General features: G+C 40.6%; 1 pseudogene; it reads left to right on the top strand.

Moving 5' to 3' along the window:
• Positions 1-13,312: 13,312 nt before the first annotated feature.
• Positions 13,313-13,606, top strand: LOC136141184 (mitochondrial import inner membrane translocase subunit Tim8 A pseudogene; annotated as a pseudogene).
• Positions 13,607-18,570: the final 4,964 nt, after the last annotated feature.

Here is an 18,570-nt window from a genome sequence, read left to right as displayed (position 1 = left end):
TGAGTTACATAGTTGTCTGTCAGGAATTATAATTGGAGCAAGCAAGAAATAAGGCTGCTTGTTAACAAGGATTGGTTGGGGTCCAAAATGGTTGCAGAGTTACAAGGGGAAATTTTAGACCAAAAGGGTGAAGCTTCTGGGTATTCTAAATATGGCTGATGGTGTCCTTGGGTTTGGTACAATTCAAAGAAAGTTCAAATTCTCAGTGATGCCGGGATGTGTCTGAGATCTGATCCTCAATGGCTGCTCAACTCCATTTTGTATACCTGAGTATGATTACACCATTACAATTTCAATTTGTCATTCCTCAAGGTAAAGATTTTATGACAGATGAATAATTCCAATATTAGGATTATCAGGATTAAAGAAAACATGAGGAAGGGGTAAAAAGGCTTATTGACCCTCAGTGTGACAAAGTCAAGTGTATAGGTACCTCAGTTAACAAAAAGAAAAACAGTCTGAAACTATCAACAAAGTTGGGGTTACAGGCCTGGTCTCGAATCTTGTGATGAGCTGTCAACTCAGATGTCATCTGCTTCTGACCCAGGGAAGTTTTTCTTGTTCTGACGAAGGTCATCAATGGGTTGGGAGGTCCACTCAGGATTGGTAGCCTTTTAAAAATGAGAAACGTGACTCCATGATTGAACACCAAAGGTTTTGCTGCACATGGCTTAGTGAACAACCTGTTAATACCTGATTAACAACCTCTTTCCATTGAGGTTTCAAAGCATCTCCAGGGAGGCGTCTTTTCCAATAAATATAATCACCTGGTTGTAAATTATTTTCTTTAATGTCTTTGTCTCCTGGGAACTCTTTTTTTTTTAAAGGTTACTCGCTTATAAAAGATTCTAGTACTAGTAAGCATGAAGCTTTAATGTTTTTAGTTAATTCTTGGCAATATGTTAAGAGGTCTCCTTTAACCACATTGGGCTTATGTAGTGCATTATATATTTTCATTGTTCTTCCCATAATTATTTCAAAGGAAGAAAGTCGGTGCTTACCAAAGGGGGTAGACCTTAGGCTGAGCAATACCAGGGGCAGGGCTTCCGGCCATGGTAGATTAAAAGATTCAACTAGTTTAGCCAATTAAGTCTTTTTAAAATTATTATTATTGAAATATACTTGATTTACAATGTTGTATTAATTTCTGCTGAACAGCAAAGTGATTCAGTTATATATATATATATATATATATATATATATATATATATATATATATTCTTTTTCACATTGTTTTCCATTATGGTTTATCACAGGATGTAGTTCCCTGTGCTACACAGTAGGACCTTGTTGTTTATCCATTCTATTCAATATATATTGTATAATAGTTTGCATCTGCTAATCCCAAACCCCCAATCCATCCCTCCCTAACCCCTTCTCCCCCATGGCAACCACAAGTCTGTTCTCTATGTCTGTGAGTCTGTTTCTGTTTTTATACATAAGTTCATTTGTGTCATATTTTAGATTCCACATAAAAGTGATATCATATGGTATTTGTCTTTCTCTTTCTGACTTACTTAGTATGATAATCTCTAGTTCCATCCATGTTGCTATAAATGGCATTATTTCATTCTTTTTTATGGCTGACTAGTATTCTATTGTATATATGTACACCTTTTTTATCCATTCTTCTGTCGATGGACATTTAGGTTGTTTCCATGTCTTGTTAGCCAACTGAGCCTTAATGGCTCTATATGTAAGTTCCACTAGCCCGGAGGACTGTGAATTATAGAGGCAGTGGAAATACTGGGGGGGAAATAAAAGGCCAAGTTTTACAGATTGACTGAATAATTTGCCCTGTAAAATGAGTTCCTTGATTACTATGAAGCTCAGATGAAATACTCCATGTAGAAATTATTTTTTCCAAAAGAATTTTGCCTACCAAAAGTGCTATAGCCCTGCAACATGGAAATGTTTCAATCCAGTGAGAAAACATGCATACTAGTACAACTACATATTTATATCCCTGAGATAGTGGCAGTTGGATAAATTCCATTAATCATACCTCAAAGGGTCCTGAAGGCAAAGGAAAACAATCTTTAGGGAAATGGATGGGTTTACCTGGATTACGTTTTGGACAAAGGTTACACTTCAAATATACTTCAGTGGCTATTTTGTGGGATTGTTTTCAGTAGCATTGTTTTGCACGTATCATTTTATCTGGGCCCCCATATATGTTCAATAATATGTTCCTGGAGGCTATGAGTCAAAACTGGAGTATTGTTAGACCCGTACCATAAATTATGATCTTCCCAAAATTTACATCCCTGGTATAAGATTTGTCTTGTTCCTCTGGAGAAACATTGTTTTAGGTTTCTGCCAGTAAATCCTGTAAGCTAACATAAGGTTAGGTAATAATTAAAGCTTTTTTGAAGTGGGTCAGAGAGCAGCAGTCATTGCTACGGTATCGGCTAAATTATTTCCTTTCCTTTGAACCAAGCCTTGACTAAGCTGAGATATTTATAATGGCCAGAAGTTTTAGTATTTTAATAGCTTCCAGAAGATCCAATACATATTGTCTATTCTTAATAGTTTGTCCTGTGCAAGCCCTTGTCCAGGAAGATCCCACATGCCGTGGAACAACTAAGCCCGTGAGCCACAACTACTGAAGCCTGTGCGCCTAGAGCCCATGCTCCACAAGAAGAGAAGCCACTGCAATGAGAAGCCCACTCACCGCAATGAAGAGTAGTCCCCACTTGCCACAACTAGAGAAAAAGCCCCCGCGCAGCAACGAAGACCCAACGCAGACATAAATAAATAAAATTTTTAAAAAAAGGGGACATGGTGGCTGATGTCTCTTGTTTTTTTTTTTTTAAAAAAAGCATACTGGCTATCAGTATAAATATTAACAATTTGATCTTTTGCTATAATGCAGGCTCAAGTAGTTAGAGGCTGTCTTTTTGAGAAGCCTGCATGCCTGAAGAGCAAAGAAGTTAGTTATCCACATATTGGAGTAAAGTGAAGTCATTTGGGAAAGTAACATCTGCAAGGTATGATTTTAAGGTCTGAGAAAAGTAAATAGGATTCTCCGTATATCCCTGGGGCAATACTGTCCAAGTGTACTGTTGATCATTCCAAGTAAAGGCAAAAAAGGATTGGCTGTCTGGATCCACTGGCATAACAAAGAAAGTACCACATAAATCAGCCATGTGAAAACCTTGCTGTCTGTGGGAACTGCAAACAAAGGGATATGGGAATTAAGGACTACTGGATGGTGGGATATGACTATATTATTGATGGCTATTTAATACTGAACAAAATGCCTCTTCCATTAGGTTTTCTAACTGGGAGGAAGGGGGTATTGCAAGGACTGGTGCAAGGAATCACTAGACCTTGTTTAATATAGTCTTTTATGATATGTTGAATTCCTTTTATAGGTTCCTGTTTGAGGAGATATTACTTGATGTTGGGGAGGGGTTAAGATGAGTCTACATCTATTTTGATTGGGGTTGCTGAATGAATTTTCCCTCTATCCACAGAGATTTGAGACCGTAGTGTTTGTACAAGTTCAATCTTTCTTGGGGTTATGACTGATGTGAGAAAAATGATGGCAGCTTCACATGCAGGGCCTAAATTTGTGTCATTAGGGCCTTGTTGATTGGAATGTTCTTCCAGATTTAAAACATTTCCCCCTTTTGTGAGAAGGAAACATGTGCATTATGGACCTCTAAGAGGTCTCTTCTGAGGATGTGTACAGGAGTGGAAGGAAGGAGAAAGGAATGTGTCTCTGTGACAGGGCCAAGTTGGAATGGAGTGGGTTGAGATTTAAAAACAGTCATAGGGTTCTTAGAAACTCCCACCATTGAAATTGTTTTAGTACTCCACAGAAGAGAATGTTTCAAGGTGCTGGGATTGAGAACAGAAAGAGTGGTACCCCGTATGAATTAAAGCTGTGTCTGCTCTCAAACAATGGTGAATTCAGTTTCTCCAGAATGTTAGTGAGAAGAAAGGGAGAAACCCCAGGTATTTCCTTGGAGCAGCCCTAGGTGAGACAGAAAGGAAGTTGCATAGGACCTTTGTTTGGAGAAGGGCTAGCAGGATTTTGTTTTCTCTCTGAGTGATTTTCTGAATTTATAGCAAGCTCTTTTAAAATTCCCAGGCTTTCTTTGCAATAATAGCAAAGGTACCTTTGAAGGTCTTCTGTGTTGGAGGGTCTTTCATTGTAAGACTTGAGGCGTGTTGGCTTTTTTTTGGCCAGTCAATTGCTGAAGCTGTAAACTCATTATTTGAGTAGCCTTCTTCTTGGCTATTTTTGTATGGTCTTGGACAGCTGCTGTGCCAAACTGCATAAATCACGGGCATCCATGGCTGCCCAATTTCACTGATACCTTCTAACTAAAGTGTCAAGTTCTTAATCTAAACCGTTCATGAGTTGGTATTAACATCTTCCATCCCTGAATACTGTTTGAAAGTTTTTTGAAATCTTTCAAAGAATTCAAGTACAGGCTCCTTAGGTTTTGAGTACACAGTTGGATATGTTTCAATCAGTAATATTTGGGGAAACTTCTGGAATAACCAGTAAAGGGTTTTGGCTAAGCCTTTGGCCCTATCTTGATCTTCACTTGTTTTCTTTTGGAAGTCTTCTATAGGTTTTTTCCAATCCATCTTATTAAGCCATTCTTTTGCTCTGCCTTCCCCTACCAGCATGTGTATAAGTTGATTAGGACCAGAATATCTTGGTTCATAGGTTTGTATAACAAGATTAAATTGTTTGGCAAAGGAAATGAGGTCCAAAAAGGATCACAGAATTCTTTAGCTATAGCCCTAAGTTCACGTTTACTCCATGGGACAAAGACAATAAAAGGTTCAGGTGGACTTCGTTTTAATAGGGGCTGCCAGGACAGGGGGGTTGAGTGGGGTTTAGGCTCAGGAGTGTTAACTGATGGAGGAGGAGGAGGAGGGTGTCTGGTGGAGAAAGAGAAGAGAGGGGGTAAGTTAAATAAAAAGGGAGTTTGGAAAGAGGTGCGTAAAGGAATGGAGGAGAAGGTGCAGAATTGGGAGGGGAATGGGACTGGGGTAAAGAATTTCATGATTTCTTAAGTTTAGAAACAGCCTGAGTCAATTTTTAATTACAGCTTGGAGGGAAGCAATTTCCTCAGTATTATGTTTAGAGGCCTCTAAATATCAATTAAAACATGCTTTCTGAGACCTCCCTTGTGGCACAGTGGTTAAGAATCTGCCTGCCAATGCAGGGGACATGGGTTTGATCCCTGGTCCGGGAAGACCCCACATGCCACGGAGCAAGTAAGCCCATGCGCCATAGCTACTGAGCCAGCGTGCTGCAACTACTGAAGCCCACGCTCTGCAACAAGAGAAGCCACTGCAATGAGAAGCCTGTGCACTGCAACGAAGAGTAGCCCCCGCTCATCGCAACTAGAGAAAGCCTGTGTGCAGCATTTTATTATTTGTTATTTTTAATAATAAATTTTAAAAATATGTTTTCCATTAATTTTTCTGTTTCTGGTATTTTTTTCTAGGCATGCATGAAGATTGACAAATTTGGGGATTTCAAAATCTTCCCATTTTGGCCAGGGCAATTTAAAATCATACCAGGTTAAATGGACCCATTTAGATAGGTCGTTACAGGATGAGGGCCTATAGGTGTTAAACACAAAGCTGACAGGGTTTTGTTTTGTTTTGAATGAGAACTTGGCATTATTCTGAGTACTCATCAAAATCAAAAGAAACCTGAAACCTGAATCTCCTACCAAGTGGCACAGATTAAAACAAAACAAAATAAAACAAACATAAAAACTCCACTCCCAAAAGGGAGCACTAAAGTCAACACTGAGAGACACCCAATTTTATTTATGATCTAAACCTTGACCAAATGAGAGTTTTGGGTTCAGGAGGACTCTCTGCAGTCTTTATGTGAGTGAAAAGATTGCTAAACGCAGTGGGTCCATGTAGGTACTGAATGCCAACACCAAGTCTGAAGAAGTGCTGGAGGTCACACTGGGTAATACCAACTACACCGAGCAATGTTAACCTAAATTTCAGAAATGGAGACCTTATTGAAATAAAGAGGCATTTATTTGTGGTTTATTAGACTACACCCTGGGAGACACAGGTTCAAGAAGCACCTGAACTATGTTCCTCTGGATTACAAAATGGAGGAAGCTTATACAGGCAAAAAACTGCAAGGGCAGTTAGTTCCATATGTTGTTTGTAAGGAATTATTTAGAGATGGCAAGAAGAGTGCTTGCTAAACAAGCATTGGTTGGGGTCTGAAATTCTTGAACTGACAAAGGGGAACCTTGAGACCATAAAGTTACACCCAGCAGGTGTTGTTCTAAATATAACTGTAGGTGTCCTGGGGTTTGGTACTTCACAAAAAGTTCAAGTTCTCAGTGGTACAGGGATGTGTCTGAGACTAGAACCTCAATAGTCTTCCCAATCCGTTTTGTACACCTGAACTATAATTACTCCATTATGATTCCAATGTTTCCTCACTTTGCAATTTGGATGCCTTTTATTTTTCTTGCCTAGCTGCTGTGGCTAGGACTTCTATGAATGGTGGTGGGGGCACATCCTTCAAGGACTGAGCTTTAAGCCACTGGGGCCATGTACCTATTTCTCCTATCCTGAGCCTCAGAACTATTCCCTAGTTTCCGCACACTGGTAGAAAGTTGCCCCCACCCTGTCCCATACTCTCACATCTCAATGTGTTCATGGTATCCATTACAGAAGTGCAAAATCACATTGTTTTAAATGGAGTTCACATGATGTAGCCTTGAAATAAGGGGAAATCAGAACATGTGAAGATATCTTTGCCATTTGCAAAGGGCAGGGTGACTCTGAGACAGATGTGTGCCTCTGTGAGCCTGGCGCTGCCTTCCAGCAGGGCAGGGATTTCAACTCACACAGTTTGTGATTATCTATGTGCTAAGATTCTCCTATTTGGGATCCAAAAGGAGGGTAGAATCCCACACCTGATTTAAACCAAACTGAAAACACATTCATTTTTCCTTAGCAGTGTTCCTTCTCAGATGCAGACTTTTCCCATTTTGCACTCTCTCTGTGGCTTTTGGATTAAGAGACCTGACCCACGTCAAGCATTTGTTCAATCACTATGGAAGGCAGTGCCCATTGATTAATATTGTGTTATTGCTACATTAGGTGAAAAGCTACTGTCTGTGCTGCCTACATAAATACTGCCCATTGTCATGCACAACCCATTGGCAACATGCAGAAGTGGTCTTTTTTTTGTGGAAGTGGGTCTAGTGGTGAAGGGTTGTGCTCAGAGCAGAGGACAGAAGTCAAGAAGACATGTATAGCAAAGTCAAATCCTTCAAGGACTTTGGGGAAACCCTTCTTACAATTGTTTAAGATCTATACACTTTTGGTCTCTTTTTCATGTATCAATATTCACTGAGCACCTAGCACAATGCCTGGCCCATACTAGGTGTTCAATAAATATCTACTGAATGAATGAATGAATGAATGAATGCCCTCATCCAAGCAAGGTGAATATATATTATTATATTTTATGTGTACTTAGAAATTATATAATGTTCTTTAAATCTTTGTAAAGGCTAACAGCCTAAGTCTTTTATTTGTGGGTATGAAGTGGCAAATTTGGGAAAGAGAAAATAACAACATGTTTAGGCTGTTTTCAGTGGGTGCAGCCTCTGTGTATAATGAACAGCCCCCCCACCCCAGTGATTCATGATGATCAAACTTACCCTTGTAATTTAGCCCTGTGAGAAAGACAGCCATTGCCCAGACATCAATGCACATGACTGTACCGCCACTGCCTTCTAACTTATTCATTCTAAATATCTGGACACAACAAGGGGAGAAGGATTCAGAAGCAGTGATCAGCACAATGAGAAATTTGGTCTCGGGTAGATTACACCCCAGATCTTCTCTTTCCCACAAACCTAATACTACAAGCAACTTCTTACAAAATATTTGGATATAAAGGTAAAAGTCCAACAAATTTTTTTGTTCAAAAGCGTTGGGAATGAAGCTATAATAAAAATTTTGTGGCCACAATACTAAAACGGACAGGAACACACGTTGTGCTCTATTTGTAACCATGGAGATCAGCTCCAGCCCAGATGGGGCTGATGTAGGCACTGCATCCCCGCCTCAGGTGATCTTGTGGTATGGGGTACGCCCCCTATTCAGTTCTGTGCAATCCAATTAACAAATACTGACCTGGCTCTGGCCAATCATGGCTGGATTGCCCACAAAACCAGGTAAGCATTTGCTGGGATGGAAGCAGGGACAGGGGAATGGGGCATTCAAGAAAGAATCAGGAAGGGAATTCCCTGGTGGTCCAGTGGTTAAGACTCCCCACTTCCACTGCAGGGGGCACGGGCTTGATCCCTATTTGGGGAACTAAGATCCCACAAGCCATGTGGCGTGGCTAAAAAAAAAAAATCAGGAAATCTGTACCCATTATTTTATTTATGGAGTGCTTGCTATTGCCAGACACTGCCCCTATCACTGGATAAATAGCAATCTTTCTCTCCCTCATGGAAATTACATTTTTGCATTAATTAAAAATTTATTTTCCAACGGAATATTGTTTCTATTTTGAATTATTTGGGAGGGTACCATAATCATTTTAGTATTGTAGCCATAAAATTTTTATTATAGCTTCATTCCCAGCATGAGGTAACGACTTTTACCTTTTTGTTTGTTAAATATTTATTTATTTATTTATATTTTACTTGGCCGTGTCAGGTCTTAGTTGCGGCACATGGGATCTTTGTTACAGCGTGCAGGATTTTTAGCTGCTGCGTGTGGGATCTTTAGCTGTGGCACGCTAACTCTTAGTTGCTGCATGTGGGATCTATTTCCCTGACCAGGGATCGAACCCGGGCCTCCTGCATTGGGAACACCGAGTCTTAGCCACTGGACTACCAGGGAAGTCCCTAAAGACTTTTACCTTTATGTCCAAATATTTTCTAAGAAGTTGCTTGTAGTATTAGGTTGAGTTTTTTAGTAGGAATGATCACTGCTGTAAGGGTGAGAGAAGTCTCACATAAATCCAGGAAGTTTGGCTTTAGGCGAAAGATGCAAAGTCAATAGCAGGAGTAATTACCAGCAGTACTATCAGGAGTTAGGTGTCACCATGCTGAATCTGAGGTATTGCAGGCACCTCTAAGTGGAGGTGTTAAGTGGGCATGTGAAATATACACCTGGAGTTTAGGGAAGGAGGGGGTTCATGTAAAGATACCCATAAGCAGGAGATCGGCACGTGGACTATGTCAGACTTAAGAGGAACACCCCACAGGTTATGTGGCAATGCCATTAAGGCTGAAGGGAGGGTATTCTGCATGGACTGGCTTACTTGCCTGGACCCCTGGACAGGGGTGGTGGCTGTCATCATCACTAAGACAGGTTAGGAAGTACAGCGACCATGAGACAGAGTGTGTGTGTTTGCATGAGTGTGTGTAGGGGGTGCGGGAGGAGGCTGTCATCATCACTAAGACAGGTTAGGAAGTACAGTGACCATGAGAGAGAGAGAGAGAGAGAGAGAGAAAGAGGGAGAGGTGTGTGTGTGTGTGTGTGCGCGCGCGCATGTGTGTGTGTGCGCGTGTGCATGTGGTGCGGGAGCTGGCCTCAGATGAAGATCCAGGAGTGACACGAAATTCCAAGGAGGTGAATAAGAGATTTATTGAGAGGCAAAGCAGTAAATGGAATCAGATGACACTGAGATAAGACCTGGTGCTGTTTTCCTCTCTACAGGCTCAGAGTTTTGTGATAACTCCTGGTGAAGCCTAAAGAGTGTCAGACTGGATGATAGATTAGCTAAAGAGTAAATAAGGTCAATTTCTACCAAACATACAAAGAACTTACACCAATCCATCTCAAAGTCTTCCAAAAGACTGAAGAGGACGGAACACTCCCAAAGTCATTCTATGAAGCTACCACCACCCTGATACAAAAACCTGACCAAAACACCACCAAAAAAGAAAATTACAGGCCAATATTGTTGACGAATATAGATGCAAAAATTCTCCACAAAATATTAGCAAACCAAATCCAACAACATATAAAAAAGATCATACAGCAGGATCAAGTTGGATTCATCCCAGGATCACAAGGATGGCTCAACATATGTAAATCAATCAATGTAATACACTACATCAACAAAAGAAAAGACAAAAACCACATGACCATCTCAATAGATGCAGAAAAAGCATTTGATAAAATTCAACATCCATTCATGATAAAAACTCTCACCAAAGTGGGTATAAAGGGAACATATCTCAACATAATAAAAGCTATTTATGAGATTTCCCTGGTGGCACAGTGTTTAAGAATCTGTCTGCCAATGCAGGGGACACGGGTTCGAACCCTGATCCAGGAAGATCCCACATGCCGCGGAGCAAGTAAGCCTGTCTGCCACAACTACTGAACCTGTGCTCTAGAGCCCGCGAGCCACAACTACTGAGCCCGTGTGCCATAACTACTGAAGTCCATGTGCCTAGAGCCCATGCTCTGCAACAAGAGAAGCCACCACAATAAGAAGCCCATGCACTGCAACAAAGAGTAACCCCCACTCACTGAAACTAGAGAAAGCCCATGCGCAGCAACAAAGACCCAATGCAGCCAAAAAGAAAAGCTACTTATGACAAACCCACAGCCAACATAATACTCAATGGTGAAAAGCTGAAAGCCTTCCTAAAATCTGGAACAAGACAAGGATGCCCACCCTCACCACTTCTATTCAACATAGTATTGGAAGTCCTAGCCAGAGCAATCAAACAAGAAAAAGAAATAAAATGTATCCAAATTGAAAGGAAAGATGTAAAATTCTCATTATATGCAGATGCCATGATACTATATATTGAAAACCCTAAAGACTCCACACAAAAACTACTAGAACTGATAACTGAATTCAGCAAGGTAGCAGGATACAAGATTAACACACAGAAAACAGCTGCACTTCTTTACACTAACAATGAAATATCAGAAAGGGAAAGTAAGAAAACAATCCCTTTTAAAATTTCATTAAAAAAATTAAAATACTTTGGGCTTCCCTGGTAGCACAGTGGTTGAGAATCTGCCTGCTAATGCAGGGGACATGGGTTTGAGCCCTGGTCTGGGAAGATCCCACATGCCAGGGAGCAACTAGGCCCGTGAGCCACAGCTACTGAGCCTGCGCATCTGGAGCCTGTGCTCCACCACAAGAGAGGCTGCAATAGTGAAAGGCCCGTGCACCGCGATGAAGAGTGGCCCCCGCTTGCCACAACTAGAGAAAGCCCTCATACAGAAACGAAGACCCAACACAGCCAACAATAAATAAATAAACAAATGTGGGGTTAAAAAAAAAAATTGAAATACTTAGAAATAAACCTCATCAAGGAGGTAAAAGACTTATATGCTGAGAGCTATAAAACACCGATAAAAGAAACTGAAGATGATTCAAAGAAATGGAAAGCTATCCCATGATCTTGGGTTAGAAGAATTAATAGTGTTAAAATGGCCATACTACCCAAAGCGATCTACAGATTCAATGAAATCTCCATCAAATTACCCATGACATTTTTCACAGAACTAGAACAAAAAAATTCTAAAATTTATATGGACCCATAAAAGACCCATATTGCCAAAGCAATCCTGAGGAAAAAGAAAAAAGCTGGAATCATAACCCTCCCACACCACAGACAATACTATAAAGTTATAGTCATCAAAACAGCATGGTACTGGCATAAAAACAGACACATGGATCAATGGAACAGAAGAGAGAGCCCAGAAATAAACCCACACACCTATGGTCAATTAATTTTCAACAAAGGAGGCAAGAATATACAATGGAAAAAAGACAATCTCTTCAGGAAGTGGTAGTGGGAAAGCTGGACACCCACATGTAAATCAATGAAGTTAGAACACTCCCTCATACCATACACAAAAATAAACTCAAAATGGCTTAAAGACTTAAACATGAGACATGATACCATAAAACTTTTAGAAGAGAACATATGCAAAACATTCTCTGACATAAACCATAACAATGTTTTGTTAAGTCAGTCTTCCAAGGCAAAAGAAATAAAAGCAAAAATAAACAAATGGGACCTAATCAAACTTATAAGCTCTTGCACAACAAAGGAAACCACAAACAAAACGAAAAGACAACCTACGGACTGGGAGAAAATATTTGCAAACAATGTGATTGACAAGGGCTTAATTTCCAAAATATATAAACAGCTCATACAACTCAATAACAACAACAAAAAACAAATAACCCAACAAAAAAATGGACAGAAACCTAAATAGACTTTTCTTCAAAGAACATACAGATGGCCAATAGGCACATAAAAAGATGCTCAACATCACTAATTGGTAGAGAAATGCAAATCAGAACTATAATGTGATATCACCGCACACTGGCCAGAATGACCACCATGAAAAAGTCAAATAAATGCTGGAGAGGGTGTAGTGAAAAGAAAACCCTCCTATGCTGTTGGTGAGTATGTAATCTGGTAAAGCCACTATGGAGAACAGTATGGAGGTTCCTTATAAAACTGAAAATAGAGTTACCGTATGATCCAGCAATCCCCCTCCTAGTCATACATCTGGAGAAAACACTAATTCAAAAAGATACATGCACCCCTATGTTCACAGCAGCACTATTTACAATAGTCAAGACATGGAAACTACATAAATGTCCAATAGATGGAAGGATAAAGATGTGGTGTGTGTACGTACACACACACATACACACACACACACACACACACAATGGAATACTACTCGGCCATAAAAAAGAATGAAATAATGCTATTTGCAGCTACATGGATGGACCTAGAGGTTATCATACTAAGCAAAGTAAGCCAGAAAGAGAAAGACAAATACCATATGATATCCTTATACATGGAATCTAAAATATGATACAAGTGAACTTATTACAAAACAGAAACAGGGGCTTCCTGGTAGCACCGTGGTTAAGAAGCCGCCTGCCAATGACATGGGTTCGAGCCCTGGTCTGGGAAGATCCCACATGCCACGGAGCAACTAAGCCCGTGCACCACAACTATTGAGCCCGCACTCTAGAGCCCTCTAACCACAGCTACTGAGCATGCACACACAGCTACTGAAGCCTGCGCGCCTAGAGCCTGTGCTCTGCAACAAGAGAAGCCACCGCAATGAGAAGCCCGTGCACCCCAACAAAGAGTAGCCCCCACTCGCCACAACTAGAGAAAGCCCGTGCACAGCAACGAAAACCCAATGCAGCCAAAAATAAATGGTAATAAAATATTAAAAAATCTTAACGAACAAAACAAAACAGAAGCAGACGTGAAGGTTGGTGAGTTGGTGCGGAGTTCGTCTCGGCACGCGTGGCCGCGCTGGGATGGATTCCTCCTCATCTTCCTCCACAGTGGGTTTGGGCTCGGTTGACTGGCAGCTGCAGCATTTCATGGACGTAGAGACTCAGAAGCAGCGCTTCCAGCAGCTGGTGCACCAGATGACGAAACTTTGTTGGGAAAAGTGCACAGACAAGCCTGGGCCAAAGTTGGACAGTCCGGCTGAGGCCTGTTTTGTGAACTGCATTGGGCGCTTCATTGATACAAGCCAATTCAACTTGAATCGACTGGAACAGACCCAGAAATCCAAGCCAGTCTTCTCAGAAAGCTGTTCTGACTGACTTCAGCATTACCTCTTTGGAAAAGGAAGGTAGTTCAAGAAATGAAGAGCAGTTGATGGGATGGTTGAAGAAAAGGTGGGGGATCGGCTCCCACCTTTGTCACTCTTGGGACATCCTGTCATCTGAGAATGAACAAAGACCATTTTTTTTGTGGGGGGGGGTGTTTGAGGGTCAAATGTGTTTGGGGTTGTGTTTTTTAATGCTAAATCTTCGGAAAACAAATGACAGATGAATGCAAAATTCTACTAGATGTATATTACTGTATGTGGGATGAAGCTTTTCTCATAGTCCCATTAACTGCTCCCTACAATTTTAATAGGGGAACTGCTCTATAATTTGATAGTGGGACCACATAGGTAATAATCTGTTGTTTGTGTGGATTCGTTTCAGATTTCTAGAGAGAGCGACATACGTCTTTGTGTCTCTCAGAAAGGGCAGCAGCAGGGGAAAGAGTAATTTGGTACTTGACTGTAGCCCTCCTTATCTAGTGTTTGACTATCAGTGCTGGAAAAAAAGATGTATTGAATATTCATACAGTACATTTCACCTTTCTAGATTATCTCTCTCCCTTATACTGTGATTCACTTAAATATCTATATAAAGTACAGTCTTGAGCTAGTACAGGTAACCTGAGAGTCTAGAGGCCTTTGGTTAAAGGAATCTAGCCAGTGAACATAATTCTCATACTAAACCGCCACAAGGAAGAAGTTAACTTACCCTGTATATTGGGGTCCAAAAAAATTGAAAGATGTGCCTAAATGAAAAAATAAGTTATAAAGATTTAGGCCACTCAAAAACTAACAGCAGTTTCAGGTAGAAGTGCATGCCTAATGTAAATCAGCATAGTTTCCGATTAGTGCATTCTTTTAATCACTGAAATAAAAGATTCTACAAGAAAAAGCAAACAAACAAAAAGAAACAGACTCACAGATACAGAAAACAAACTTAAGGCTACCAAAAGGGAAAGGGAGTGGAGGAAGGGATAAATTAGGAGCTTAGGATAAACAGATACAAACTCTATATACAGATAAACAATAAGGTCCTACTGTAGAGCACAGGGAACTATATTCAATATCTTGTAATAAACCATAATGGAAAAGACAAGAGTAAATGAGGCCAGCTGGGAGTCTCTTGGGCTGTGGTGGGAGAGGTGGGGTTGGGCTTTGGATGAGAGGAGGTAGATAGAAAAAAGGTGTGACCGGTGTAGAGTCAGCACATGCAATACTGAAGAGGACGTAGGGCTTGTGACTTCCACAAAAGGTCAAAACCTGTGTTCCTGTTTTATCGGGTTGACCAAAAAGTTCGTTCAGGTTTTCCCGTAAGATGCTACCGAAAAACCCGAACCAACATTTTTGGCCAACCCAGTATTTTGTAACTCTCGCAGTTTTAGGTTTTTCTATATATGTCTATGATCCATAGTTATTTAATTCTTATAAGTTCTCTTTGCATACCCAATTGCATACCCAACTGCTACCGCACACTGATCTAACAAATCATTCTTTCTATACCAAATTGCTTTTGTCCCTTCACTGAAAAACAACTGATCAGTTGTGTGTATGTTTATTTCTAGACCTCCTATTCCCTTACATTTATCTATTTGTATTTATGCTAGCATTTTCTTGTTTCCAGGTTGTTTGGCTATTCTTGGTCCTTTGCACTTGAATTTTCATTGTAGAATCCACTTCGCAATTTCTATTAAAAAAAAAAATAGAGCTAACCGAGATTTTGACTTGGATTTCACTTAACACATAGATCAGTTTAGAAGGAAATATTGAGCGTTGCAATCCGTAAATGTGAGATCTCTCTCCTTTTACTTGGGTCTTAATTTTTTTTCTCTAATTTTAAAAATTCTGTTTACCCATCTTGCATGTATTTTCTACATCGGATGGTATGCTAAATTTTAATTGTATTGACTATATTTTCTTATTTTTTTGTATTTTTCCTACTCTGGCCTTTGGGGCCTTATTCCTGGCAAGGCTATCCCTCTCAGAGCTAGTTAATTCCTGCAGGTAAAAAATCCCTCCCCTGTAAGCATGCTTATTATACACAAACCGACCAATCTGGAGCCCACACCCCCAACCATAACCTTATCAAACTCACACACCAAACCAATAATCCTCCCTGCCCTATACCGTACCTAGCTCTGGTACCTATACCAGAGCTAGGTACGGGACAACTAGGGTCCACCCTTCCAAAACGGAGCCCACTGAAAAATTTCAAACTGTCTTAGTCTTATAGGTCTGCTATAACAGAACACCATAGACTGGGTGATTTATGAAGAACAGACATTCATTTGTCCCAATTCTGGTGACTGGAAGTCCTCCAATGCCATAAAGGTGCCTCATGATTGGGTGAAGGTCCTCTTCTGGGTGGCAACTAGGGATGACCCCTGAAGCCCAAAGTCTGCCAGAATTTTTCAAGGCTGTGAGCCATGCTCTTCTTGAACTGCCTCCTGAGCAGAAGGTGGAGGCCCAGCATATGCGGCCCAGTATGACATGCTGTGCTTCCTGTTTCTAGGGAACCGTGTAAGTGTCCTTCTTCAAAGTAACTTCCATGTCTGCATGTCTCACAGTGCATGATTAAAACAAGTCCCTGGTACATTTCAACACAGACATTTGGGGCGGGGAGGGGGGATCTGAAGTTCTCAACTGTTTATTGCTATTGCAAATAGAATGGTTTCTTTTATATGGATCTTGAATTCTTCAAGCTTCAGATAGTCGTTCTAGCAGGGACTTTTGGTTAATGTTATGTTTTGTTTTTTATTGAAGTATAGTTGATGTACAATATTACATAAATTAGAGGAGTACAATATAGTGATTCACAATTTTTAGAGGTTGTACTCCACTTATAGAATATTGGCTATATTCCCTGTGTTGTACAATATATCCTTGTAGCTTATTTTGTACCTCACAGTTTGTACCTCTGATTCCCCTACCCTTATATGGCCCCTCGCCACTTCTCTTTCCTCACAGGTAACCACTAGTTTGTTCTCTATACCTGTGAGTCAGCTTCTTTTTCGTTATATTCACTAGTTTGTTGTATTTTTAAGATTCCACATATAAGTGATATTATACAGTATTTGTCTTTCTCTATCTGACTTATTTCCCTTAGCATAATACCCTCCAAGTCCATCCATGTTGTTGCAAATGGCAAAATTTCATTCTTTTTTATGGCTGAGTAGTATTCCATTGTATATGTTTATTCTGGGTTATGCTTTGTTTGGAGATCCCATAGAGTTTTCTCCGTAGATCAGTTTTATTTTTTCCTTAACAATGTGAGTAATTTTACTTTTTATTGCCTCATTATTGTGACAATAACCTCCATCTCAATATTGAATAGAAGTCTAGTTTTATTAAAATTTCCAGTATAATACTGAACCAAAGTCTTGCTTAATTTGGCTTTGTCTTATTTTTCTACTTTTTTAAGGGACAACATGCCATTAAATTGAGGCCATTCTTTTCGCACATGTGTTTGGTCTATAAATTTAAAAATTACAAATAAAAATATAGGTATTTACTCCATTAAAAAAAAAGCTTCACAATGAAATCTAGTATTTGAACTATAGTATTGAATCTATAGTATTTGAACTATATTCAGATATCACAGCCGAGTCAAGTTGATATATAAAATTAATCATCACAAGTTCACCTCTTGTCAACTTGGCACCATACAAACTTAAACCACTCCTTATCTCCAAATAAAGACAACAACAAGGTCATGATACAACTATCCTGTGTACAACCAAAAATACAATAACTCTTTCTTCAGAAAGGAGACAGATTCCCTGGGTAACATTCACTCTCCTCCTTGATATCCTATAACTGAATACTATGATATAAATTTAACAATACTTAAAAACTGTGATGTGAAGTCAACACATCATCTGTTAAATGACAAGGGCGTGAAAGAAGGAAGAAAAAGATATTGGCTGGAGCTTCCCTGGTGGCGCAGTGGTTGAGAGTCCGCCTGCTGATGCAGGGGACACGGGTTCGTGCCCCGGTTCGGGAGGATCCCACATGCCGCGGAGCGGCTGGGCCTGTGATCCATGGCCGCTGAGTCTGCGCATCCGGAGCCTGTGCTCCGCAACGGGAGAGGCCACAACAATGAGAGGCCCACGTACCGAAAAAAAAAAAAAAATTAGGAAGAAATACTCACGACATTACTGATTACTATCCTCACTTCTGTTAATGGTCACATGAGCTAACTAATATGTAGCTCTTCCACAATCCATTCCATGCTCCTTTTGTCCTCAGCAGCACCTCAAATGGTCTTTTTTTCTTTTCTTTTTTTGCGGTACAGGGGCCTCTCACTGTTGTGGCCTCTCCCGCTGTGGCATGCAGGCTCCGGACGCGCAGGCTCAGCAGCCATGGCTCACAGGCCTAGCCACTCCGCGGCATGTGGGATCCTCCCGGACCGGGACACGAACTTGTGTCCCCTGCATCGGCAGGCGGACTCTCAACCACTGCGCCACTAGGGAAGCCCTCGAATGATTATTTTTTATTCCCTGGTGGGGTGACCAAAGCATTCTTTCCTGAAGGGTCTGGGCCATGAGTTGTCCTGCCTGAAGTAGGTTGTGGATAGTTTTCCATTGACTTTACCATAGATCATGACAAGACATCTTAAGGGATCTCTGCATTCCAGACACACACTTCCTTTGTGCAAGTACCAGTGGGAAGTATAGTCCAATTTGCACCTGATAATCACATTCAATCACCAGAGCCAGCACAGTAACTCTTACTTTTCCTGTTGATTCAGAAGCATGAGTAGTGCAAAGTGGCAGACTGGCAGTGTTACTCTCCAGGACAACGGAATCATTCTACTGCAGCAGTGAAAGCACTCTTCCCTTTGCAACTAAGACCTCTACACAATCAGTGCTTCACGAAGACAGGAAGCAAAAATTTTCCCTAGTGCCTCTCTATGGATAACTGTCAGTGGTGCCACTCACATATCTACCCCTTGATTCC

The sequence above is a fragment of the Phocoena phocoena genome, chromosome 20 (genome assembly GCF_963924675.1).
Source record: "Phocoena phocoena chromosome 20, mPhoPho1.1, whole genome shotgun sequence".
NCBI lineage: Eukaryota > Metazoa > Chordata > Mammalia > Artiodactyla > Phocoenidae > Phocoena > Phocoena phocoena.
Note: the sequence above shows the minus strand (reverse complement) of the source record. Positions and strands in the feature narration are given on the sequence as shown.